Source organism: Scyliorhinus canicula, chromosome 2 (assembly GCF_902713615.1).
Source record: "Scyliorhinus canicula chromosome 2, sScyCan1.1, whole genome shotgun sequence".
Classification (NCBI taxonomy): domain Eukaryota; kingdom Metazoa; phylum Chordata; class Chondrichthyes; order Carcharhiniformes; family Scyliorhinidae; genus Scyliorhinus; species Scyliorhinus canicula.
This window is the reverse complement of record NC_052147.1, coordinates 283702107-283729679: the sequence shown is the minus strand read 5'-3', so window position 1 is coordinate 283729679 and position 27573 is coordinate 283702107. Positions and strand designations below refer to the sequence as shown.

The 27573-nt window shown below is 48.6% G+C and overlaps 1 protein-coding gene across 4 annotated transcripts in view; it reads left to right on the top strand.

Moving 5' to 3' along the window:
• The window catches only part of LOC119962210 (ATP-binding cassette sub-family B member 6, mitochondrial-like), a 285333-nt gene that overhangs the window by 63109 nt on the left and 194651 nt on the right, over positions 1-27573 (top strand). The window lies entirely within an intron of this gene.

Here is a 27573-nt window from a genome sequence, read left to right as displayed (position 1 = left end):
CATTTGCAAATAATCTTTCTTTTAGCTGTTGGTTAGGAGTGGAGATAGGCCGGGTCATCGAGGAAAGGCTCCCCTGCTCATCTTTGAATAGTGCCATGGAACCTTTCATGTCCACTTCAGCACTGCACTGGAGAGTCAGGTGGATTTTGGGCTCTGATCTCGAGATAAACCGTTACAGTTTTAAAAAAAAAAATAAAAATTTAGAGTACCCAATTATTTTGTTCCCAATTAAGGGGCAATTTAGCGTGGCCAATCCACCTACCCTGCACATCTTTTTGGTTGTGCGGGTGAAACCCACGCAGACACTGGGAGGATGTGAAAACTCCACACAGACAGTGGCCCAGGGCCGGGATTCGAATCCGGGTCCTCAGTGCCGTACTCTCAGTGCTAACCACTGCACCGCCATGCTGCCACTTCCTTACAGTTCTGTTGACAATGTCTCTCATCGGAGTTGATTGTTTTGTAGTATTGAGGGATCCTTTAATATGAAATGAAAATCGCTTATTGTCACGAGTAGGCTTCAATGAAGTTACTGTGAAAAGGCCCTAGTCGCCACATTCCGGCGCCTGTCCGGGGAGGCTGGTACAGGAATCGAACCGTGCTGCTGGCCTGCTTGGTCTGCTTTAAAAGCCAACGATTTAGCCGAGTGAGCTAAACCAGCCCCTTATATTGTGGGCGCTGCCCTTCCGAAGGCATTGAATTTTCCTGTTTCACTGGTTCCCACGGCAGAAGATCTGGGAATTCGATCAATATCCCCCCCCTCCTCCTCATTCAGTAAAGAAATAAAGCATCGCTTTGTAATTGATGCTGTATGGAAAATTACTGTTCGTATAATCTGTGACTGCAAAACATCCATTTCTCGCTGGACAGCTTTTAAAAATTAATTCACGGGATGTGGACATCGCTGGTTAGGCCAGGATTTATTGCCCATCCCTAGTTGCCCTTCAGAAGGTGGTGGTGAGTTTTATTTAATAAATTTAGAGTACCCAATTCTTTTTTTTCCAATTAAGGGACAATTTGGTGTACCCAGTTCACCTACCATGCACATCTTTTTGGGTTGAGGGGGTGAGACCCACGTAGACATGGGGAGAATGTGCAAAGTCCACATGGCCAGTGATCCGGGGCTGGCATCGAACCCGGGTCCTGAACGTGGTGGTGAGTTGCCTTGCTGAACCGCTGCAGTCCTTGAGGTGTAGGTACACCCACTGTGCTGTTAGGGAAGGAGTTCCAGGATTTTGCCCCAGCGACAGTGAAGGAATGGCCGATATATTTCCAAGTCAGAATGGTGAGTGATTTAGAGGGGAACCTCCAGGTGGTGGGGTTCCCAGGTATCTACTGCTCTTGTCCTTCTATATGGTAGAGGTTATGGTGAGTTCCTGCAGTGCATCGTGTAGATGGTGCTGGTTTAGCACAGTCGGCTGAACAGCTGGCTTTGTAATGCAGAACAATGCCAGCAGTGCGGGTTCAATTCCCGTACCGGCCTCCCCGAACAGACGCTGGAATGTGGCGACTAGGGGCTTTTCACAGTAACTTCATTGAAGCCTACTCGTGACAAGCTATATTATTATTATTATTATATTGGACCTAGTACTAGGGAAGGAGCCCGGCCAGGTCATCAACGTTGTAGTGGGAGAACATGTGGCGAACAGTGACCACAATTCCGTAAGTTTTTGGATATTCATGGAAAAGGATGAGTGTTGTCCTCGGGTTAAGTTGCTAAATTGGGGGAAGGCTAACTACAACCAGATTAGGCAGGATTTGGAGGCTATTGTTTGGGAGAGGCTGTTTGAGGGTAAATTCACATTTGTTATGTGGGAGTCTTTTAAGGAGCAGTTTATGGGAATGCAGGACAGACATGTGCCGGTTTAAAGGAAGGACAGGAAAGGCAGGATTCAGGAACCGTGGAAATTGAGAATATTGTCAAAAAGAAAAAAGATGCATATGTGAGGTACAGGCAACTAAAAACAGAAAAAGCACCTGGGGAATACAAGGAAAGTAGAAAGGAGCTCAAGCAGGGAGTTAGGTGAGCAAAAAGGGGTCAGGATTAAGGAGAATCCCAAGGCATTTATACGTAGATGAGGAACAAGACGGTAGCTAGAGAAAGAGTTGGCCCACTCGCGGACAAAGGAGGGAAATTATGTACAGAACCAGAGGAAGTAGGTGAGGTCCTTCATGAGTATTGCATCGGTATTCACATCAGAAAGGGACATGTTGATTGGCAGTGTCGCAGAGGGATGTGTAAACACTTTAAAACAAGTCGTTATTATGAAGGAGGAAGTGTTCGGTGTGTTAAAAAGCATTAAGGTAGACAAATCCCCAGGGCCAGATGGCATCTATCCCAAGAGATGAAATCGCTGGGTCTCTGACAGAAATCTTTATGTCCTCATTGGCCACAGGTGAGATCCCAGAGAATTGGAGGATAGCCAATGTTATACTGTTATTTAAGAAGGGTTGCAAGGATAACCCGTGTAATTATAGGCCAGTGAGCTTGACGTCAGTGATAGTGAAATTGCTGGAAAAGATTCTCAGGGATAGGATCTAAACACATTTGGAAGTGAATTGTCTTATTAGCGACAGACAGCATGGTTTTGTACAAGGGAGGTCATGTCCCACTAATTTAATTTAATTTTTTTGAAGCGGTGACAAGAATAATTGATGAGGGAAGGGCTGTGGATGTTGTCTACATGGACTTCAGTGAAGCATTTGATAAAGTGCCTCATGGCAGGTTGGTGCAAAAGATTAGATCACATGAGGACAGGGGTGAACTGGCTGGATGGATCCAGAAGCGGCTTGGCCATAGAAGACAGAGGGTAGCAGTGGAAGGGTGTTTTTCCGAATGGAGGTCTGTAACTAGTGGTGGACCTTTGCTCTTTGTAATATATCCAAATGACTTGGAAATAAACATAACGGGTCTGATTGGCAAGTTTGCGGATAGTGATAATGATTGTCAAAGAATACAGCAGGATATAGATAGGCTGCAAAATTGGGCAGAGAAATGGCAGATGGAATTTAACCCGGACAAATACGAGGTGATGCATTTTGGTAGATCCAATTCAGTTGGGAGCTATGAAATAAATGGCAGAACCATCAGGAGCATAGAGACACAGAGAGATCTGGGCGTGCAGGTCCACAGATCCTTAAAAGTGGCAACACAGATGGAAATGGTGATAAAGAAAGCATAAGGCATGTTTGCCTTAATAGGATGGGGTATTGAGTATAAAAGCTCGAAAAATGGGCAGCACGGTGGCCTAGTGGTTAGCACAACCGCCTCACGGCGCTGAGGTCCCAGGTTCGATCCCGGCTCTGGGTCACTGTCTGTGTGGAGTTTGCACATTCTCCCCGTGTCTGCGTGGGTTTCGCCCCCACAACCCAAAAATGTGCAGAGTAGGTGGATTGGCCAGGCTAAATTGCCCCTTAATTGGAAAAAATAATTGGGTACTCTAAATTTATAAAAAAAAAAGCTCGAAAAATTATGTTACAATTATATAGAATGTTGGTTAGGCCACATTTGGAATATTGTGACCAATTCTGGTCACCGCACTACCAGAAGGATGTGGAGGCTTTGGAGAGAGCACAGAAAAGGTTTATCAGGATGTTGCCTGGCATGGAGGGTATTAGCTATGAGGAGCGATTGAATAAACTGGGATTGTTTTCCCTAGAGAGATGGAGGCTGAGGGACGATCTGATCGAAGTTTATAAAATTATTAGAGGTATAGATAGAGTGAAAATTGGAGGCTTTTTCCCAGGGTGGAAAAGACAATTTCAAGATGGCACAAGTTCAAGGTGAGTGCTGACCTGGAATACACTGCCAAGTGAGGTGGTTGAGGTAGATATGTTAAGATTTATCTGGCTAGGCACATGAACAGACGGGGTATAGAAGGATACAGACAGTTGGTCTGGATAGGACACGTGATCCGTGCAGGCTTGGAGGGCCGAAGGGCCTGTTCCACCTCACCTGCACATCTTTGGACTGTGGGAGGAAGCCAGAGCACCCGGAGGAAACCCACACAGACACGGGGAGAAAGTGCAGACTCCACACAGACAGTCACTCAAGGTCGGAATTGAACCCCGGCCCCAGGCGTTGTGAGGCAGCAGAGCTAACCACTGCCACCGTGAGATTTGATGAGTGGCTGTATGAAATCAAGCTCAGTCATCATTCCCCAATTAACGAGCATTTTTGTGAAGAAAAATATTTGTGATTTCCTTGCTAAATAGCTCTAATTTTACGATTATATTCCCAATTTCTTTACCTTACCAGAGGAATTAGATTTCTCTGCAGTTGCCCAATTGAATCAAATTTAAATAATCAAAGTGAAGCTTCTGCTGTGCAAGGTTACAGGCTTCATTTCGTGTTCCATATCAGGAAATGGCTGAATGCCGCATAACAGCCCATCAGTGTGCCTCGTACAGTAGCACAGTGGGAGTGTCACTGAACTAGTAATCCAGAGGCCTAGGCTAATGCTCTGGTACGTGGGTTCAATTCCCACCTGGTAAACTAATGTCCCTGTAGGGAAGAAAATCTGCCATCTTTACCTGCTCTGGCCCACATGTGACTCCTGACCCACAGCATTGCAGTTGATTCTAACTGCCCTCTGAAAGGGCCGAGCAAGTCACACAGTTTCAGGGCAATTAAGGCTGGGCAATAAATGCTGGTCTTGCCGGTGATGCCCACATCACATGAAAGGATAACAAATAAAATACAAAATCTGTGGTGGTTCACAGCAATGGGTATATGTAATGCTAGCATTTTGATGGGGAGTGTCTATAAAGACACTTGTTAGCTACCAAATTCCTTGTTTAACAGGTTTACCTGCTCAATGCTGCAAGTATCAGCTTACAAATAGCAAACATTGATAAAGTACTGACAAACCCAGGCGTGGTCACTGCAATGTTATTCTAAAGTGTAGAAAACACCCTGCACACAGTATAGATAAATATACTTCACGGGCATATTTGCTTAACAAATATCTACCACCATTCTTTTAAGGTAGTATAGCAATCACAATGATCTATAAACACGTACACTTTTTTAATCATCACTGTACTAACAAAAATACAAAAGGGTAAAATTCCCATGCATGCACCACACAAATATTGAGATCACATGCCGAATGATGGTATCTGTCACTCCATTGTTTAGGAATTCAAAATGCAAGGAACCATATCTGAAATCCCAATTCTTGTCACATGACTAACATATTAGAGGACATTAATCAGGCAGGCTTGGACAGTCTGCCTTATGCTTTCCTCCCCTCATTTTCTCTAGCGTAATTGACATTCTTTAAGGGGAATAACTAGCAAGCTTAACCTAAAGGGAAGTCATGCCAGAAGAGCTCGCACCCTTGAAAAGCTCCTGCACTATGTGGGAAGTCACGGACACTGTCCAACCACGTGGGCAGGAAGTGTGTCCAATTGCTATTACTGGCTCACCGTATTTCTGTGATGGAGAGGCGGGAGCATCCGCGATGCTGAGGTTCTCGTGAACAGCATGATCAGTGAGGTGATCGCACCGCAGGTAAAGACTAAACGGGCAGAAAGGGGATTGGTGACCACCCGGCTAAGGTAGGGAAGGAGACCGTGTGGCTATCCCTCTCTCTAACAGATGTACCTATGTTGAAGCTGTAACTTCTCAGGGGATAGTAGTGGAAGCCAAGTCCACGGCACTATGAGTGGCTGTGCTGCACAAGAGGGGAGGAAGAAGAATGGCAGGGCCATAGTCATGGGGGATTCAAAATTAAGGGGAACAGACAAGCCCTTCTGTGGTCTTAAAAGATAATTCAGGGTTGTGTTGCCTCCCTGGTGACATTGTCAAGGATCTCTGCTGGGCATTCTGAATATGGTCCATATCGAAACCATCGACACAGGTTGAAAAAGTAGGATGAAATCTGACAAGGAGAATAAAGCAAATTAGGACATTAAAAAAGGAGGAACTCAAAGGTAGTAGTCTCAGGATTATTGTGTTCAGTTCTGAAATTCACATTACAGGAGGGATGTGATAGCCCTGGAAAGGGCGCAGAGGAGATTTACCAGGATGTTGCCTGGGTTGGAGAGTTTTAGTTATGAAGAGAGATTGGATAGACTGGGGTTGTTTTCCTTGGAACAGAGGAGATTGAGGGAGGACACATGATTGAGATGAAAAAAATTATGAGGAGTATAGATAGAGTAGACGGGAAGAAACCATTCCCCTTGGTGGAGGGATCAATAACCAGGGGGCAGAGATTTCAGGTAAGGGCAGGAGGTTTAGAGGGGATGTGAGGAAAAAGCTTTTCACCCAGAGGGTGGTGGGAATCTGACTGAAAGGGTGGTGGAGGCAGAGACCCTCATAACATTTAACAAGTATTTAGATGTGGATTTGCGATGCCGGGGCAGACAAGGATACGGGGTCAAGTGCTGGAAAATGGGATTAGAATATAAAGAACAAAGAAAGGACAATACGACCCTCCAAGCCTGCACCGACCATGGTACCTGCCTAAACTAAAACTGTGTGCAATTACGGAGTCCGAATCATTCCATTCCGACCCTATTCATATAGATGCCCATTAAATATCACTATCGTACCTGTTCCCACCCCCTCCCCAGGCAGCTCATTCCATATATTTACCACCCTCTGTGGGGGGAAAAAAACCTGCCTCACACATCTGTTCCAAACCTTTCCCCACGCACTTTAAACCTATGTCCCCTAGTACTCGACTCTCCTACCCTAGGAAAGAGCATCTGACTATCCACTCTGTCTATGCCACTCATAATCTTACAGACCTCGATCAGGTCATCTCTTAACCTCCATCGTTCCAGTGAGATCAGACCGAGTTTATCTAACCTCTCCTCATAGCTAATGGGCAGTACGGTAACAGAGTGGTTAGCATTATGGCTGCAATCCCTTTCAAAACAAGTATACTGTTTTGGATGCTGTTGGAAGGGATGACCTACCGGGGGAAGGCCCTAGCGGCCAGATCTCTGGCACTAAGTCTGGCTCTGGGGCTCAGAAGGGCAGGGGGGAGAATAGAAAAGGAATAGTAATAGGAGATTCAATGGTTAGGGGAATAGATAGGAGATTCTGTGGTCGCGAGCGAGACTCCCGGAAGGTATGTTGCCTCCCGGATGCCAGGGCCAGGGATGTCTCGGATCGTGTCTTCAGGATCTTGAAGGGGGAGGGTGAGCAGCCAGAAGTCGTGGTGCACATTGGTACCAACGACATAGGTAGGAAAAGGGGTGTGGAGGTAATAAACAAGTTTAGGGAGTTAGGCTGGAAGTTAAAGGCCAGGACAGACAGAGTTGTCATCTCTGGTTTGCTGCCGGTGCCACGTGATAGCGAGGCTAGGAATAGGGAGAGAGTGCAGTTGAACACGTGGCTGCAGGAATGGTGTAGGAGGGAGGGCTTCAGGTATTTGGATAATTGGAGCGCATTCTGGGGAAGGTGGGACCTGTATAAGCAGGATGGGTTGCATCTGAACCATAGGGGCACCAATATCCTGGGAGGGAGGTTTTCTAGTACTCTTCGGGAGGGTTTAAACTAATTTGGCAGGGGATTGGGAACCGGATTTGTAGTCCAGCAACTAAGGAAGCCGATATTCAGGACACCAAAGCACGTAGTGATACAGTGGGGAAGGTAACACTGACAAAGGAGAGTACTTGCAGGCAAGGAGATGGGTTGAAGTATGTATACTTCAACGCAAGAAGCATCAGGAATAAGGTGGGTAAACGTAAGGCATGGATCTGTACTTGGGACTACGATGTGGTGGCCATCACGGAAACTTGGATAGAAGAGGGGCAGAAATGGTTGTTGGATGTCCCTGGTTATAGATGTTTCAACAAGATTAGGGAGGATGGTAAAAGAGGTAGTGGGGGGGGGGGGGGGGGGGGGGGGGTGGCATTGTTAATTAGAGATAGTATAACAGCTGCAGAAAGGCAGTTCGAGGAGGATCTGCCTACTGAGGTAGTATGGGTTTAAGTCAGAAATAGAAAAGGAGCAGTCACCTTGTTGGGAGTTTTCTATAGGCCCCCCAATAGCAGCAGAGATGTGGAGGAACAGATTGGGAAACAGCTTTTGGAAAGGTGCAGAAGTCACAGGGTAGTAGTCATGGGTGACTTCAACTTCCCAAATATTGAGTGGAAACTCTTTAGATCAAATAATTTGGATGGGGTGGTGTTTGTGCAGTGTGTCCAGGAAGCTTTTCTAACACACTAGGTAGTTTGTCCGACCAGAGGGGAGGCCATATTGGATTTGGTACTTGGTAATGAACCAGGGCAGGTGATAGATTTGTTAGTGGGGGAGCATTTTGGAGGTAGTGACCACAATTCTGTGACTTTCACTTTAGTAATGGAGAGGGATAGGTGCGTACAACAGGGCAAGGTTTACAATTGAGGGAAGGGTAAATACAATGCTGTCAGACAAGAATTGAAGTGCATAAATTGGGAACATGGGCTGTCAGGGAAGGACACAAGTGAAATGTGGAACTTGTTCAAGGAACAGATACTACGTGTCTTTGATATGTATGCCCCTGTCAGGCAGGGAAGAGATGGTCGAGTGAGGGAGCCATTGTTGACAAGAGAGGTTGAATGTCTTGTTAAGAGGAAGAAGGAGACTTATGTAAGGCTGAGGAAACAAGGTTCAGACAGGGCGCTGGAGGGATACAAGATAGCCAGGAGGGAACTGAAGGAAGGGATTAGGAGAGCTAAGAGAGGGCATGAAAAATCTTTGGCGGGTAGGATCAAGGAAAACCCCAAGGCCTTTTACACATATGTAAGAAATATGAGAATGACTAGAGCGAGGGTAGGTCCGACCAAGGACAGTAGCGGGAGATTGTGTATTGAGTCTGAAGAGATAGGAGAGGTCTTGAACAAGTTTTGTTTTCAGTATTTACAAACGAGAGGAGCCATATTGCTGGAGAGGACAGTATGAAACAGACTGGTAAGCTCAAGGAGATACTTGTTAGGAAGGAAGATGTGTTGGGCATTTTGAAAAACTTGAGGATAGACAAGTCCACCGGGCCTGACGGGATATATCCAAAGATTCTATGGGAAGCAAAAAATGAAATTGCAGAGCCGTTAGCAATAATCTTTTTGTCGTCATTGTCAAAAGGGGTGGTACCAGAGGATTGGAGAGTGACGAATGTCGTGCCCCTGTTCAAAAAAGGGAATAGGGATAACCCTGGGAATTACAGGCCAGTTAGTCTTACTTCGGTGGTAGGCAAAGTAATGGAAAGGGTACTGAGGGATAAGATTTCTGAGCATCTGGAAAGACACTGCTTGATTAGGGATAGTCAGCACGGATTTGTGAGGGATAGGTCTTGCCTTACAAGTCTTCTTGACTTCTTTGAGGAGGTGACCAAGCATGTGGATGAAGGTAAAGCAGTGGATGTAGTGTATATGGATTTCAGTGAGGCATTTGATAAGGTTCCCCATGGTAGGCTTATGCAGAAAGTAAGGAGGCATGGGATAGTGGGATATTTGGCCAGTTGGATAATGAACTGGCTAACTGATAGAAATCAGAGAGTGGTGGTGGATGGCAAATATTCAGCCTGGAGCCCAGTTACCAGTGGCATACCGCAGGGATCAGTTCTGGGTCCTCTGCTGTTTGTGATTTTCATTAACGACTTGGATGAGGGAGTTGAAGGGTGGGTCAGTAAATTTGCAGACGACACAAAGATTGGTGGAGTTGTGGATAGTGAGGAGGGCTGTTGTCGGCTGCAAAGAGACATCGATTGAATGCAGAGCTGGGCTGAGAAGTGGCAGATGGAGTTTAACCTTGACAAGTGTGAAGTTGTCCATTTTGGAAGGACAAATATGAATGCAGAATACAGGGTTAACGGTAGGGTTCTTGGCAATGTGGAGGAGCAGAGAGATCTTGGGGTCTATGTTCATAGATCTTTGAAAGTTGCCACTCAAGTGGATAGAGCTGTGAAGAAGGCCTATGGTGTGCTAGCGTTCATTAGCAGAGGGATTGAATTTAAGAGCCGAGAGGTGATGATGCAGCTGTACAAAACTTCGTACGGCCACATTTGGAGTATTGTGTGCAGTTCTGGTCACCTCATTTTAGGAAGGATGTGGAAGCTTTGGAAAAGGTGCAAAGGAGATTTACCAGAATGTTCCCTGGAACGGAGAGTAGGTCTTACGAGGAAAGGCTGAGGGTGCCAGGCCTTTTCGCATTAGAACGGAGAAGGATGAGGGGCGACTTGATAGTGGTTTATAAGATGATCAGGGGAATAGGTTGAGTAGACAGTCAGAGACTTTTTCCCCGGGTGGAACAAACCATTACAAGGGGACATAAATTTAAGGTGAATGGTGGAAGATATAGGGGGGATGTCAGAGGTAGGTTCTTCACCCAGAGAGTAGTGGGGGCATGGAATGCACTGCCTGTGGAAGTAGTTGAGTCAGAAACGTTAGGGACCTTCAAGCGGCTATTGGATAGGCACATGGATTATGGTAGAATAATGGAATGTAGATTAATTTGTTCTTAAGGGCAGCACGGTAGCATTGTTGACAGCACAATTGCTTCACAGCTCCACGGTCCCAAGTTCGCTTTCGACTTGGGTCACTGTCTGTGTGGAGTCTGCACATCCTCCCCGTGTCTGCGTGGGTTTCCTCCGGGTGCTCCGGTTTCCTCCCACAGTCCAAAGATGTGCAGATTAGGTGGATTGGTCATGATAAATTGCCCTTGGTGCCCAAAATTGCCCTTAGTGTTGGGTCGGGTTACTGAGTTATGGGGATAGGGTGGAGGTGTTGACCTTGGGTAGGGTGCTCTTTGCAAGAGCCGGTGCAGACTCGATGGGCCGAGTGGCCTCCTTCTGCACTGTAAATTCTATGATAATCTATGATTAATCTAGGACAAAGGTTCGGCATAACACCGTGGGCCGAAGGGCCTGTTCTGTGCTGTATTTTTCTACGTTCTATGTCAAGCGCCAGGGTCTCAGGTTCGATTCTCGACTTTGGTCACTGTCTGTGCGGAGTCTGCACGTTCTCCCCATGCTTGCGTGGGTTTCCTCCGGGTGCTCAGGTTTCCTTCCAGAAGTCCCGAAAGCCGTGTTGTTGGGTGAATTGGACATTCTGAATTCTCCCTCTGTGTAACCGAACATCCTCCGAAATGTGACGACGTGGGGGTTTTCACAGTAACTTCATTGCAGTGTTAATATAAGGCTACTTGTGACAAGTCACACAGGATCAGAGGTGAGCTGGCAAGACGGATACAGAACTGGCTAGGTCATAGAAGGCAGAAAGTAGCAATGGAAGGGTGCTTTTCTGATTGGAGGGCTGTGACTAGTGGTGTTCCGCAGGAATCAGTGCTGGGACCTTTGCTGTTCGTAGTATATATAAATGATTTGGAGGAAAATGTAACTAGTCTGATTATTAAGTTTGTGGACGACACAAAGGCTGGTGGAATTACGGAAAACGATGAGGACTGTCGGAGGATACAGCAGGATTTAGATCGTTTGGAGACTTGGGCGGAGAGACGGCAGATGGAGTTTAATCCGGACAAATATGTGGTAATGCATTTTGGAAGGTCTAATGCAGGTAGGGAATATACAGTGAACCCTCGAGTATTGACAGTCAGAAAGGTCTAAGTGTACAGGTCCACAGGTCACTGAAAGGGGCAACACAGGTGGAGAACGTAGTCAAGAAGGCATACGGCATGCTTGCCTTCATTGGCCGGGGCATTGAGTATAAAAATTGGCAAGTCATGTTGCAGCTATACAGGACCTTAGTTGGGCCACACTTGGAGTATAGTGTTCAATTCTGGTCGCCACACTACCAGAAGTTTGTGGAGGCTTTAGAGAGGGTGCAGAAGAGATTTACCAGGATGTTGCCTGGTTTGGAGGGCATTAGCTATGACGAGAGGTTGAATAAACTGGTTTGTTCTCACTGGAACGACAGAAGTTGAGGGGCGACCTGATAGAGGTCTACAAAATTATGAGGGGCATAGACAGGGTGGATAGTCAGTGACTTTTTCCCAGGGTAGAGGGGGTCAATTACTAGTGTGCATAGTAATAGTGCTGTGGATAGTGTGTGCCTGGAACTCGCTGCCGGAGGAGGTGGTGGAAGCAGGGACGATAGTAACATTTAAGGGGCATCTGGACAAATACATGAATAGAATGGGAATAGTGGGATACGGACCCCGGATGTGTAGAAGATTTTAGTTTAGACGGGCAGCATGGTCGGCACGGGCTTGGAGGGCCGAAGGGCCTGTTCCTGTGCTGTACTTTTCTTTGTTCTTTTAATAATAAAGATTTTTATTATTAAAGAAGGACTAACTTTCCCTGGATGAGTCTGAGAACCATTTGAAAATAACTAACTTCTGATTAAGTCTACCAGTTTTACACTCGTAGTTATTCTGAAAGAGAACGAGAAAAAGCATTTCCAACTTCCCAGACCAACCCCACATGGGACACCCCCAGCCCAGCCTGGTCCAACATTACACTGGACTCCCAACCTGATCTAAGCTGACGCTGCCCCCGCCAATGTTGGATTGGTTTGGATTGGATTTGTTTATTGTCACGTGTACCGAGGTACAGTGAAAAGTATTTTTCTGCGAGCAGCTCAACAGATCATTAAGTGCAAGAAAAGAAAATAAATATAAGAAAATACATAATACGGAAACACAAGGTACGCAATGTAACTACGTAAGCACCGGCATCGGATGAAGCATACAGGGTGTAGTGTTAATGGGGTCAGTCAATAAGAGAGTCATTTGGGCGTCTGGTGACAGTGGGGAAGAAGCTCTTTTTGAGTCTGTTCGTGCGCATTCTCAGACTTCTGTATCTCCTGCCCGATGGAAGAAGTTGGAAAAGTGAGTAAGCTGGGTGGGAGGGATCCTTGATTATGCTGCCCGCTTTCCCCCGGCAGCGGGAGGTGTAGATGGAGTCAGTGGATGGGAGGCAGGTTTGTGTGATGGACTGGGCGGTATTCACGACTCTCTGAAGTTCCTTGCGGTCCTGGGCCGAGCAGTTGCCATACCAGGCTGTGATGCAGCCCGATAGGATGCTTTCTATAGTGCATCTGTAAAAGTTGGTAAGGGTTAATATGGACATGCCGAATTTCCTTAGTTTCCTGAGGAAGTACAGGCGCTGTTGTGCCTTCCTGGTGGTAGCGTCGACGTGGGTGACCCAGGACAGATTTTTGGTGATGTGTACCCCTAGGAATTTGAAACTGCTAACCATCTCCACCTCGGCCCCGTTGATGCTGACAGGGGTGTGTACAGTACTTTGCTTCCTGAAGGGCAGCATGGCAGCACAGTAGTTGTCACAGTAGTTAGCACAGTTGCGTCATAGCTCCAGTGTCCCAAGTTCGATTCCCGGCTTGGGTCACTGTCTGTGCGGAGCCTGCACATTCCCCCGTGTCTGCGTGGGTTTCCTCCGGGTGCTCCGGTTTCCTCCCACAGTCCAAAGATGTGCAGGTTAGGTGGATTGGCCGTGCTAAATTGTTCCTTGGTGTCCAAAAAACGGTTAGGTGGGGTTACTGGATTACAGGGATGGAGTGGAAGTGTGGGGTTAAATAGGGTGCTCTTTCCAAGGGCTGGTGCAGACTCGGTGGGCCGAATGCCCTCCTTCTGCACTATGACTTCTAAGTCACTGACCAACTCTTTAGTTTTGCTGGCATTGTGGGAGAGATTGTTGGCGCTGCACCACTCCACTAGGTTCTCTATCTCCCTCCTATATTCTGACTCATTGTTGTTTGAGATCCGACCAACTATGGTCGTACCATTAGCAAACTTACAGATGGAGTTTGAGTTGAATTTTGCCACACAGTCGTGTGTGTACAGGGAGTATAGTAGGGGGCTAAGTACGCAGCCTTGCGGCGACCCGGTATTGAGGATAATCGTGGAGGAGGTGTTGTTGTTTATTCTTACTGATTGTGGTCTATGGGTGAGAAAGTTGGGGATCCAGTTGCAGAGTGAGGAGCCAAGTCCTAGGTTTTGGAGCTTTGATATGAGCTTGGCTGGGATTATGGTGTTGAAGGTGGAGCTGTAGTCAATAAATAGGAGTCTGATGTAGGAGTCCTTGTTTTCGAGATGCTCTAGGGATGAGTGTAGGGCCAGGGAAATGGCATCTGCTGTGGATTGGTTGCGGCGGTATGCACATTGCAGTGGATCAAGGCGTTCTGGAAGTATGGAGGTTTATGCGTTTCATGACCAACCTCACAAAGCACTTCATTATGACTGAAGTCAGGGCCACCGGACGGTAGTCATTGAGGCACGTTGCCTGGTTCTTCTTTGGCACCGGTATGATGGTGGCCTTCTTGAAGCAGATGGGGACCTCCGAGTGGAGTAGGGATAAGTTAAAGATGTCCGCAAACACATCTGCCAGCTGGTATGTGCAGGTTCTTAGTGCATGACCAGGGATACCGTCCGGGCCCGTCGCCTTCCGAGGGTTCACTTTCAGGAAGGCCGCACTGACTTCGGAAGCTGTGATGGTGGGTATGGGTGAGTTATGGGCTGCTGGAGCACTCGACAGCGGATTGTTGGTTTTGCTGCTTGAACTGAGCACAGAATGCATTGAGTTCATTGGAGAGGGTTGCGCTGCTGCTGGAGATATTGCTCAGCTTCGCTTTGTAGACCGTTATGTTGTTTCAGCCTTGCCACAACTGCCGAGAGTCTGTCTGTGACTCTAGCTTGGTTTGATATTCTCTCTTGGCGTCTTGCCTGGCTTTGCAATGCCTGAACCTCCACATAACCTTTTGAAACTTATCTGTTCCCTTTCGATGGTTCCTATAAACTCACCTGCTTTACGTCAGTGTGTGCCATAAAAAGGCGGGCATGTCCGCCGCTGCATTCCATTGACCCCTCTCTGCTCGAGCCACTGCTCTGCTTTGCTGTTCCTGTGTCACCTGGCTTGAATTTTGGAATTCCAGCGAAGGAACGTTGCTACGGAGCGGCAATCCGCTGGTGATTGCTACTCTTAGCGTGTTACAGGCCAGAGAGAAAGCTGAAGCAGAAAGCGGGTATATATTGGCAGATGTTGTGTGGATGACGTAGTTGAGAAGCCGGCTGAATGTAGCAGGTTCAGAGGGAAAGTGATGAAACAAGTGAGAAGCAAAGAGAGTACGAGAAAGGACTAGCAACTAACCTGAATGTGGCACAGTGGTTAGCACTGCTTCCTCACAGCACCAGGGTCCCGGGTTCAATTCTGGCTTGGGTCACTGTCTGTGCGGAGTCTGCACTTTCTCCCCGTGTCTGCGTGGGTTTCCTCCCACAGTCCAAAGATACGCAGGATAAGTGGATGAGGTTAAGGGACTGGTTTAGCACAGTGAGTTAAACAGCTGGCTTGTAATGCAGAACAAGGCCAGCAGCACGGGTTCAATTCCCATACCGGCCTCCCCAAACAGGCCCGGAATGTGACGACTAGGGGCTTTTCACAGTAACTTCATTGAAGCCTACTTGTGATAATAAGCTATTATTATTATTATGTGATTGGCCATGCTAAATTGCCCTTTGAGTCCAAAGGGTTAGGTGAGTTACTGGGGGGTGGGGGAGGGTTTTCTTTTGGAGGATCGGTGCAGACACGATGGGCCAAATGGCCTCCTTCTGTACTCTAATAATTCTTAAAGGAAATCCAAAACTCTGCAAGAGACATATAAACAGTCAGAGGAGGAGGGAGGCTGACAATGGACCAGGAAGGTGATTTGCACATGAAGGCAAAAGTTGTGTCTGAGATACGAAATGAGTTGTTGGCATCTGTCTTTACTAAGGAAGAATTGTGGGCAGCACGGTAGCATTGTGGGTAGCACAATTGCTTCACAGCTCCAGGGTCCCAGGTTCGATTCCGGCTTGGGTCACTGTCTGTGCGGAGTCTGCACATCCTCCCCGTGTCTGCGTGGGTTTCCTCCGGGTGCTCCGGTTTCCTCCCACAGTCCAAAGATGTGGAGGTTAGGTGGATTGGCCATGATCAATTTCCCTTAGTGTCCAAAATTGCCCTTAGTGTTGGGTGGGGTTATGGGGATGGGGTGGAGGTGTTGACCTTGGGTAGGGTGCTCTTTCCAAGAGCCGGTGCAAACTCGATAGGCCGAGTGGCCTCCTTCTGCACTGTAAATTCTATGATAATGTGCTGCCCTTGTTATAGTGAAAGAGGAGGTAGTTGAGGTATTGGATGAGCTAAAAATTGAGAAAAGAGGTAGTGTCATGATCGGCTGGCTGTGCTTAAAAAGATACCAGAATTGGATAAGATGCATCCAAGGGTATTGAGGGAAGTAAGGGTGAAGATTATAGCGGCACTGGCTATAATTTCCAATCCTGCCAAATAGAGGGGTGATGCCAGACTACTGGCGAATTGCAAATTGTTTTTTAAAAATAGGATGTATGGTTTAGCCCAGCAACTCGAGCAAGTCAGTTTGACCTCCTTATGTGGCTTTAACTTTACGTTAAATTTTTTGCAAACCTGTATAAAACACCCCTGGTTCGGCTCGCAGTATTGTGTTCAGCTGTGGGCCTCACAATGCCAAGGATGTGAAGGCTTTAGAGAGGGTATTGAAAGGATTCGCAAGAATGGTTCGAAGGATGTGGAACTTCTGTTATGTGAATGGAGTTGAGAAGCTGGGACTGCCCTCCTTGGGAAGGGGCGATTTAATAAAGTACAGGTCTTCAGAATAATGAGGGCTCTGCACAGTTTAGGTAGCGAGAAACTGTTCCTATTGGCAGAATGAACAAGAGCCAGAGGACACCAATATAAGATGATTGGCACAAGAAACAATTACAACACAGGCAAAAACCTTTTTTTTAATACAGCCTGTTGTGAGAATCGGGAATCAGCAAGCTGCCTGAGTTGGATATGAATTTGATTTATTGTCACGTGTACCGAGGTACAGTGAAAAGTATTGTACTGCATACAGTACAAACAGATCATTCCATACATGAAAAAAAATCATAGGACATACATAAATACACAATGCAAATACATAGACACAGGCATCGGGTGAAGCATACGGAGTGTAGTACGACTCAGTAGGGAAGATGTGTGAAGAGATCAGTTCAGTCCATAAGAGGGTCGTTTAAGATTCTGGGAACAGCGGGGAAGGAGCTGTTTTTGAGTCTGTTGGTGTGTATTCTCAGAATTTTGTATCTACTGCTCGATGGAAAAAGTTGGAAGAGTGAGTAAGCCGGGTGGGAGGGGTCTTTGATTATGCTGCCCGCTTTCCCCAGGCAGCGGGAGGTGTAGACAGTGTGGTGGAGGCTGATTCAATTGTGGATTTCAAAAGGAAATAGGATATTTTGGGGGGGAAAAAGATATACAAGACTATGAGGAAAGGGCAGCGGATTGGGGATTGCATGCATTGCACATGCCAAGAGCTGACATGGGCAATGATGGGCTAAAGGGCCTCTTCTGTGCTTTAACTACTGTATGAAAAAATAGTGTGTTGGTGGCAGGAGATGAAGCTGAGAATATTGAGTAAGTTTCCTCCTGCTTCTCCTTCGCAAAATCAACCTGGTTGCAAATTCATGTGAAGCACTTCACTGTTGACATAATGGACGGTTTGATCATCGCTATCTCCGATGCAGCATGTTGGTAGCTTTAGAATTCAGCTGCCCTTACTCAGTCATTGCTTTTGAAGCTCGCCAGTTATGACAATTTTCTTTTAATTCATTTTTTCTGCCCACCCGTTGCACCACTCTCCATAAAATGGAGTATGACTTTTATTTTAAAAAAAGCAAGAAATGGAGTGAGGGGAAACTGGCTAGGTTTTGAAGAGGTTATTGATAGCAGCGAGAGAGGGTTGTAGCAATGGAATTGCAGGAGAGGAGGACTGTCGCAAGGCCTACTACCCCTCAAAAACAAAATAAATACTAGATGCAAGAAGAAGCCATTACTTTCAGATAATCAACCAAGTAACTAAACTGCCCATTTCCCAAGTACACACTCATATATAAGAAAGTCTAAAGGTTCCTCATCCGAATCAAAGGCTCTCCCACAACCTCCCCATCACCAAATCCATGCTTCAGAAAATATGCACACGTTTATTCCCTGTTTATAGGTTGCTTCATCTTTGCTCCATTCTGGGCCTCGTTTTCTCCTTCGCTAATCTGGTGACCTTGGCGATGAGGGAGGCTCATTTCATTTTCAGTGGCTTGGGGCTTAGTTGATTTTATTGTTGTTCAGGGGAAATAGCTGCGTAGTGCCAGACCCTAGAAACACACAATTCCAGCTGAGTATGCAATACATGTAGGATTCAGCTGGAAGTGTGCGTTTCCACAGCCTGGTGTCTCTGGGCCTATCTGTGGTGCTGCTTCCTCTCCCTCTGCTGAACTGAACAGACCCCTTCTCTCCAAAGAACAAGTTCCCGACCACAGAAATAACTGAAGCGGGAATGATCACGGTGAGTCTCCAGAAAAGAGGAGAACGACATTCTGTTATTGCCAGGCAACATTTAAACATGGAGAACTGGGAAAAGCTCTACTATTCACTGCCTCATTCAAAAGTGCAAAGGCATTAGATAGTCCATGCCGCATGTTCAATGGTTGTGGTGTAAACTAGTTGACCACCGCACCTTTAAAAAAAAACAATCTTTATTGTCATAAGTGGGCTTACATTAGCACTGCAATGAAGTTACTGTGAAAAGCCCCTAGTCGCCACATTCCGGCACCTGTTCGGGTTCACAGAGGGAGAATTCAGAATGTCCAATTCCTCTAACGGCACGTCTTTCGGGACGTGTGGGAGGAAACCGGAGCACCCGGAGGAAACCCACGCAGACACAGGGAGAACGTGTGGACTCCGCACAGACAGTGACCCAAGCCGGGAATCGAACCCTGGCGCTGTGAAACAACTGTGCTACCGTGCTACCCTTCCCTGTTCTTCCTGTTCTAAACTTGTGCCTGTAACACCAGGTCCAGATTTACAGCTGTTTCAAACTGAATTCCTTCAATATGGTCAAGTGATACGCTAGGAGCAGCGAAGGTCCAAAAGGATTTGCGGGCCTGTGCACATCGCTAAAATATAGCGGTGGGATATGAAAATGACCGGGCTTATAGAATGTTAAGCTTTATAATTAGATGGTTAGATTAGGAATGGGTGAACGTTTCTCTACGACTGTACAAAGTGCTGGTTAAACTACATATGGAGTCCTGTGTACAGTTCTGGGCACCCCACCTTAGAAAAAATATGTTGGCCTTGGAAGGACTGCTGTGCAGATTCCCAAGAATGTTAACAGCGCTTCATCGGATTGAGGAGAGATGATATGAACTACCGCCGCTACCTTCTCGAGGGCAAATCGGGATGGGCAACAAATGCCCTCCCAGCCAGCCACACCCACATCCTGTAAAGACGTTTTTAAAAATACTAAGCTTGTATTCACTGGAAGGGATAATTGATTTTTAGGATTTTAGAATGAATTGATAGGATTAGATGGGGAGAAACCTTTTCTTTTGCTGGTAAGGTTGTTGAGGGGTAGGTTGGGGAGAGCGTAGGGAACATGAGAGTGGAGATGAAAATGAAAAAGTGAAAATCGCTTATTGTCACAAGTAGGCTTCAATGAAGTTACTGTGAAAAGCCCCTAGTCGCCACATTCCAGCGGCTGTTCGGGCAGGCTGGTACGGGAATTGAACTGTGCTGCTGGCCTGCCTTGGTCTGCTTTCAAAGCCAGCGATTTAGCCCAGTGTGCTAACCAAGCGCAGTGATTTAACTATTAAAGTTAGAGGCAGGAGAGAAGTGAGGGAAGCACGAGCATGCCAAGTGTGGAACTGTCTCAAAAAACTGTGGATATCTTCAAATCTGTGTTCGACAGACTCTTGCTACTAAGAGATGTGGAGCATGGCGGGCAAGTGGAGTTAAAGTTACAGATCAGCCCTGGTTTCATTGAATGGTGTAAACAGGTTTGAAGATTTATCAATTTCCTTAAGAGGGACCATATCCGCACAGACTCCATCTAAAGTAACCCCGACAGTCGTGCACTGGAAGGACAGGATCTGGCCCAGGTACCCAGATATCCGGGGCTTTGGTTTAAATGAACAGTTCCTTCACCCGACTCGAGGTGGGTGAGACCTGGGATTCCTCGAGGTTCTCCTGGTGAGTTACCGGTGGCCCATATGTCTTGTGAAAAAAAGTGTAATTGTTCAGTTTTTGTTTTCATGTTTATAAGACGTTTACAAGAGAATGAGCAGGGGTACGAAAAGCTGCTTCTAGTCAAGAAGGGAATATGGCAACCATCACCATCGTATGTGGCCCCTTTGGCAGGCGCGTACTCCAGTGACACAAACATTTCCCATTTGGGTGGAGGTCAAGAGGAACCCAGTCCCATCCAAGCCCATGATCTTTGGCAGGGTCAGCACCAGAGGTCCTGGATGCTGCATCCTGACACTTGCTAGATGCTTTCCTCCGCCCACCCCCGTTGTTTCACTCCCAAAGTCTTCAATCCTCCCAACAGAACCTTATCTTCAATGTAAAAGGAAAGGTAATAAGGGACGGCATTCCAAAATGTGTACAGCACTCCTTTCTAACCCAAGATGCAAAAAGCCAATGATTCACTGTTGGGTCTAGTCCTAGTAACAGAATAAATCAGCATAAATAAGAGAACAGAAGTAAAAGTGGGGGAACATCGACGCAATAGCTACTTTTCTGATGATAACAGAGAAGGACAAAACATGATGAAAACTAGTTTAATAGGTTGAAGAAAAACTTGTCTTGAGGGGATGCGATTAGAACTTGAAAAAATAAAATGACAATAATATTGTCAAACAGGAATGGGAAACATTTAAAACTGATGCAGGAAAATATATTCCACTAATTTTTTATTTTAATTCAAGCGATGTGGGCTTCACTGGCTGGGCCAGCATTCATTACCCTTGAGAAGATGGTGGTGAGCAGCCCTGTTGATGGTGGTGGTGAGCAGCCCTGTTAATGGTGGTGAGCAGCCCTGTTGATGGTGGTAGTGAGCAGCCCTGTTGATGGTGGTGAGCAGCCCTGTTGATGGTGGCGGTGAGCAGCCCTGTTGATGGTAGTGAGCAGCCGTGTTGATGGTGGTGGTGAGCAGCCGTGTTGATGGTGGTGGTGAGCAGCCGTGTTGATGGTGGCGTTGAGCAGCCGTGTTGATGGTGGTGGTGAGCAGCCCTGTTGATGGTGGTGAGCAGCCCTGTGGATGGTGGTGAGCAGCCCTGTTGATGGTGGTGAGCAGCCCTGTTGATGGTGGTGAGCAGCCCTGTGGATGGTGGTGAGCAGCCCTGTGGATGGTGGTGAGCAGCCCTGTTGATGGTAGTGAGCAGCCCTGTTGATGGTGGTGAGCAGCCCTGTTGATGGTGGTGGTGAGCAGCCCTGTTGATGGTGGTGGTGAGCAGCCCTGTTGATGGTGGTGGTGAGCAGCCCTGTTGATGGTGGTGGTGAGCAGCCCTGTTGATGGTGGTGAGCAGCTCTGTTGATGGTGGTGGTGAGCAGCCCTGTTGATGGTGGTGGTGAGCAGCCCTGTTGATGGTGGTGGTGAGCAGCCCTGTTGATGGTGGTGGTGAGCAGCCCTGTTGGTGGTGGTGGTGAGCAGCCCTGTTGGTGGTGGTGGTGAGCAGCCCTGTTGATGGTGATGGTGAGCAGCCCTGTTGATGGTGGTGGTGAGCAGCCCTGTTGATGGTGGTGGTGAGCAGCCCTGTTGATGGTGGCAGTGAGCAGCCCTGTTGATGGTGGTGAGTAGCCCTCTTTTGCAGTCCAAGTGATGTTGGTACACCCACTCTGGAGTTCCAGGATTTTGACACAGGGACCAGGAAGGAATAGCGATATGTTTCCAAGTCAGGGATGGTGAGAGTTGGGGGAAGTGGGCTGCTGCCCAGCTTGGGGGCGGGGGTCTGCTGCTGCCCTTGTTCGTCTAGATGGTTGTGGGTTTGGAACGTGCTGCCTGAGGAGCCTTTGTGAATTCCTGAAGTCCACGTTATAGATGGCACACACTGTTATACCTGTGCATCGGTGGTGGTGGTGGGAGTGAATGTTTGTGGAAGGTGGGCAGCACGGTAGCATCGTGGTTAACACTATGGCTTCAGAGCGCGAGGGTCCCAGGTTCGATTCCAGCTTGGGTCACTGTCTGTGCAGAGTCTGCACGTTCTCCCCGTGTCTGCGTGGGTTTCCTCCGGGTGCTCCAGTTTCCTCCTACAAGTCCCGAAAGACGTGCTGCTAGGTCATTTGGACATTCTAACTTCTCCCTCTGTGTACCCGAACAGGTGCTAGAGTGTGGCGACTGGGGGCTTTTCACAGTAATTACATTGCAGTGTTAATGTTAGCCTACTTGTAACAATAAGGATTTTTTTTTTTAAATCAAGCGACCACTTAGTCCTGGATGGTGTAGAGCTTCTTGAGTGTTGTTGGAGCTGCACTCATCCAGGCAAGTGGAGAGTGACTTGTGCCTTGTAAATGGTGGACAGGTTTTGGAGTGTCAGGAGGTGAGTTACTCACCACAGGATTCCTAGATTCTGACTTGCTCCTCCAACCATAGTATTTATATGGCTGGTCCAGTTCAGGGTTTCTGGTCAATAGTAACTCCCTGGATGTTGATAGTGGGGACCTTGTGGCTAGTTTAGCACAAGGCTAAATCGCTGGCTTTGAAAGCAGACCAAGGCAGGCCAGCAGCACGGTTCAATTCCTGTACCAGCCTCCCCGAACAGGCGCTGGAATGTGGCGACTAGGGGCTTTTCACAGTAACTTCATTTGAAGCCTACTTGTGACAATAAGCAATTTTCATTTCATTTAGTGATGGTAATGCTATTGAATATCAAGGGGCAGGGTGGCGCGATGGCGCAGTAGTTAGCATTGTTCGATTCCAGCCCCGAGTCATTGTGTGGAGTTTGCACGTTCTCTCCGTGTCTGCATGGGTGTCACCCCCATAACTGAAAGAAGCGCAGGATAGGTGGATTGATCACACTAAATTGCCCCTTAATTGAAGAAAAGAATTGGGTACTTTAAATTTAAAAAAATAGATAAATGATAAAACGAATATCAAGGGTTGGTGGTTAGATTTTCTCTTGTTCAAGATGTTCATTGCCTAGCACTTGTGTGGTACGAATGTAACTTGCCACTTGTCAGCCTAAGCCTGGATATTGTCCAGGCCTTGCTGCATTTGGACATGGTTTGCTTCATTATCTGAGGAATTGCAAATGGTGCTGAACATTGTGCAATCATCAGTGATAATCCCCTTATGAAGGGAGGTCATTGATGAAGCAGCTGAAGATGGTTGGGCCTAGGACACTACCCTGAGGAACTCCTGCAGTGATGTCCTGGAGTTGAGATGATTGACCTCCAACCACCACACCCATCTTCCTTTGTGCCGGGTATGACTCCAACCAGCGGAGAGTTTCCCCCCTGATTTCCATTGACTCCAGTTTAGCTATGGCTCTTTGATGCCATACTCAGTCAAATGTAGCCGACTAAATACTGATGAGATTCCACGGATGAATAAAGACACAGGGCACGGTGGAGTACAGGGGGCAGCAAGCGTCCGGCATGCCCGGAGGACCTCTGAGGTCCTCGGCCTCACCCGATTCTCATAGGCAAGGCTTTGTCCATCTTTTTATTCTCCCCCCCCCCCCTTGCCTCACCCAGCCCCTCCCACACCCTATCCTTGACTACCCTCATCCACTCACTACCAGGGTCTGTGTAACATCGCCCCATGATGGGCCTGTGTAGGCACTGTCAGTGGGACACGAAACAAGGCAGGAGAGTGATGATCACTCGCTGGGAGGAAACCTCTGGTGCTCCTCAGTTTATACCAAAGTTTAGGGGCAGCAGGGTAGCATGGTGGTTAGCATAAATGCTTCACAGCTCCAGGGTCCCAGGTTCGATTCCCGGCTGGGTCACTGTCTGTGTGGAGTCTGCACGTCCTCCCCCTGTGTGCGTGGGTTTCCTCCGGGTGCTCCGGTTTCCTCCCACAGTCCAAAGATGTGCGGGTTAGGTGGATTGGCCATGCTAAATTGCCCGTAGTGTCCTAATAAAATGTAAGGTTAAGGGGGGGGTTGTTGGGTTACGGGTATAGGGTGGATATGTGGGTTTGAGTAGGGTGATCATGGCTCGGCACAACATTGAGGGCCGAAGGGCCTGTTCTGTGCTGTACTGTTCTTTGTTCTATGTATGAGTACTTTCAGTACTCGATTGGATTGAGGATTGGGATAAAAGGCTGGTGAACTGTAACTGGGGGTGCCGCAGGGGTCAGTCATCAGACCTTAACTGTTTACAATCTATATAAATGATCTGCAAGCAGGGTCAGCGGGTAATGTAGCAAAATTTGTGATGATACTAATATAGGCGGTAAAGCAGGCAGTGATGAGGAGATATAGATTTTACAGACGGATATGATAATAATCGCTTATTGTCACAAGTAGGCTTCAATGAAGTTACTGTGAAAAGCCCCTAGTTGCCACATTCTCGCACCTGTTCAGAGAGCCTGGTACAGGAATTGAACCCACGCTGCTGGTCTTGTTCTACAATACCTGTCGGGTACACAGGGCGAATTCAGAATGTCCAAATTACCTAACTGAATGTCTTTTGGGACTTGTGGAAGGAAACCGCAGCACCCGGAGGAAACCCACACAGGCACGGGGAGAATGTGCAGTCTCCACACGGGCAGTGACCCAGTGAGGAATTGAACCTGAGACCCTTGCGCTGTGAAGCAACAGTGCTAATCACTGCTACTTTGCTCGCTTCCCCTCCCCATTCTGTAACACAGCCCTCGCTTCCCCTCCCCATTCTGTAACACCGCCCTCGCTTCCCCTCCCCATTCTGTAACACTGCCCTCGCTTCCCCTCTCCATTCTGTAACACTGCCGTCCCTTCCCCTCCCCATTCTGTAACACCGCCCTCGCTTCCCCTCCCCATTCTGTAACCCTCCTCCCCATTCTGTAACACCGCCCTCGCTTCCCCTCCCCATTCTGTAACACCGCCCTCGCTTCCCCTCCCCATTCTGTAACACCGCCCTCGCTTCCACTCCCCATTCTGTAACACCGCCCTCGCTTCCCCATCCCCATTCTGTAACACCGCCCTCGCTTCCCCTCCCCATTCTGTAACACCGCCCTCGCTTCCCCTCCCCATTCTGTAACACCGCCCTCGCTTCCCCTCCCCATTCTGTCACACCGCCCTCGCTTCCCCTCTCCATTCTGTAACACCGTCCTCGCTTCCCCTCCCCATTCTGTAACACCGTCCTCGCTTCCCCTCTCCATTCTGTAACCCCCCTCCCCATTCTGTAACACTGCCCTCGCTTCCCCTCCCCATTCTGTAACACCGCCCTCGCTTCTCCTCCCCATTCTGTAACACCGCCCTCGCTTCCCCTCCCCATTCTGTAACACCGCCCTCGCTTCCCCTCCCCATTCTGTAACACCGCCCTCGCTTCCTCTCCCCATTCTGTAACACTGCCCTCGCTTCCCCTCCCCATTCTGTAACACCGCCCTCGCTTCTCCTCCCCATTCTGTAACACCGCCCTCGCTTCCCCTCCCCATTCTGTAACACTGCCCTCGCTTCCCCTCTCCATTCTGTAACCCCCCTCTCCCCATTCTGTAACACTGCCCTCGCTTCCCCTCCCCATTCTGTAACACCGCCCTCGCTTCCCCTCCCCATTCTGTAACACTGCCCTCCCTTCCCCTACCCATTCTGTAACACCGCCCTCGCTTCCCCTCCCCATTGCCCTCGCTTCCCCTCCCCATTGCCCTGGCTTCCCCTCCCCATTCTGTAACACCACTCTCGCTTCCCCATCCCCATTCTGTAACACTGTCCTCGCTTCCCTTCCCCATTCTGTAACACTGTCCTCGCTTCCCCATCCCCATTCTGTAACACCGCTCTCGCTTCCCCTCTCCGTTGTGTAACACTGTCCTCGCTTCCCCATCCCCATTCTGCAACACCGCCCTCCCTTCCCCTCCCCATTCTGTAACACCACCCTCGCTTCCCCCCTCCCCATTCTGTAACACTGCCCTCGCTTCCCCCCTCCCCATTCTGTAACACTGCCCTCGCTTCCCCTCCCCATTCTGTAACACTGCCCTCGCTTCCCCTCCCCATTGCCCTCCCTTCCCCTCCCCATTCTGCAACACCGCCCTCCCTTCCCCTACACATTCTGTAACACCGCCCTCGCTTCCCCATCCCCATTCTGTAACACCGCCCTCCCTTCCCCTACACATTCTGTAACACTGCCCTCGCTTCCCCTCCCCATTGCCCTCCCTTCCCCTCCCCATTCTGCAACACCGCCCTCCCTTCCCCTACACATTCTGTAACACCGCCCTCGCTTCCCCATCCCCATTCTGTAACACCGCCCTCCCTTCCCCTACACATTCTGTAACACTGCCCTCGCTTCCCCTCCCCATTCTGTAACACTGCCCTCGCTTCCCCTCCCCATTGCCCTCCCTTCCCCTCCCCATTCTGCAACACCGCCCTCCCTTCCCCTACACATTCTGTAACACCGCCCTCGCTTCCCCATCCCCATTCTGTAACACTGCCCTTGCTTCCCCTCCCCATTCTGCAACACCGCCCTCCCTTCCCCTACACATTCTGTAACACCGCCCTCCCTTCCCCTACACATTCTGTAACACCGCCCTCGCTTCCCCATCCCCATTCTGTAACACCGCCCTCCCTTCCCCTACTCATTCTGTAACACCGCCCTCGCTTCCCCATCCCCATTCTGTAACACCGCCCTCGCTTCCCCATCCCCATTCTGTAACACCGCCCTCGCTTCCCCTCCCCATTCTGTAACACTGCCCTCGCTTCCCCTCCCCATTCTGTAACACTGCCCTCGCTTCCCCTTCCCATTCTGTAACACTGCCCTCCCTTCCCCTACTCATTCTGTAACACCGCTCTCGCTTCCCCTCCCCATTCTGTAACACTGCCCTCGCTTCCCCTTCCCATTCTGTAACACTGCCCTCCCTTCCCCTACTCATTCTGTAACACTGCCCTCGCTTCCCCTCCCCATTCTGTAACACCGCCCTCGCTTCCCCTCCCCATTCTGTAACACTGCCCTCGCTTCCCCTCTCCATTCTGTAACACTGCCGTCCCTTCCCCTCCCCATTCTGTAACACCGCCCTCGCTTCCCCATCCCCATTCTGTAACACCGCCCTCGCTTCCCCATCCCCATTCTGTAACACCGCCCTCGCTTCCCCTCCCCATTCTGTAACACCGCCCTCGCTTCTCCTCCCCATTCTGTACACCGCTCTCGCTTCCCCATCCCCATTCTGTAACACCGCCCTCCCTTCCCCTACCCATTCTGTAACACCGCTCTCGCTTCCCCATCCCCATTCTGTAACACCGCTCTCGCTTCCCCATCCCCATTCTGTAACACCGCCCTCGCTTCCCCATCCCCATTCTGTAACACCGCCCTCGCTTCCCCATCCCCATTCTGTAACACCGCCCTCGCTTCCCCATCCCCATTCTGTAACACCGCCCTCGCTTCCCCCTCCCCATTCTGTAACACCGGCCTCGCTTCCCCATCCCCATTCTGTAACACCGCTCTCGCTTCCCCATCCCCATTCTGTAACACCGGCCTCGCTTCCCCATCATAGAACATAGAACATAGAACGATACAGCGCAGTACAGGCCCTTCGGCCCTCGATGTTGCACCGACATGGAAAAAAAAACTAAAGGCCATCTAACCTACACTATGCCCTTATCATCCATATGCTTATCCAATAAATTTTTAAATGCCCTCAATGTTGGCGAGT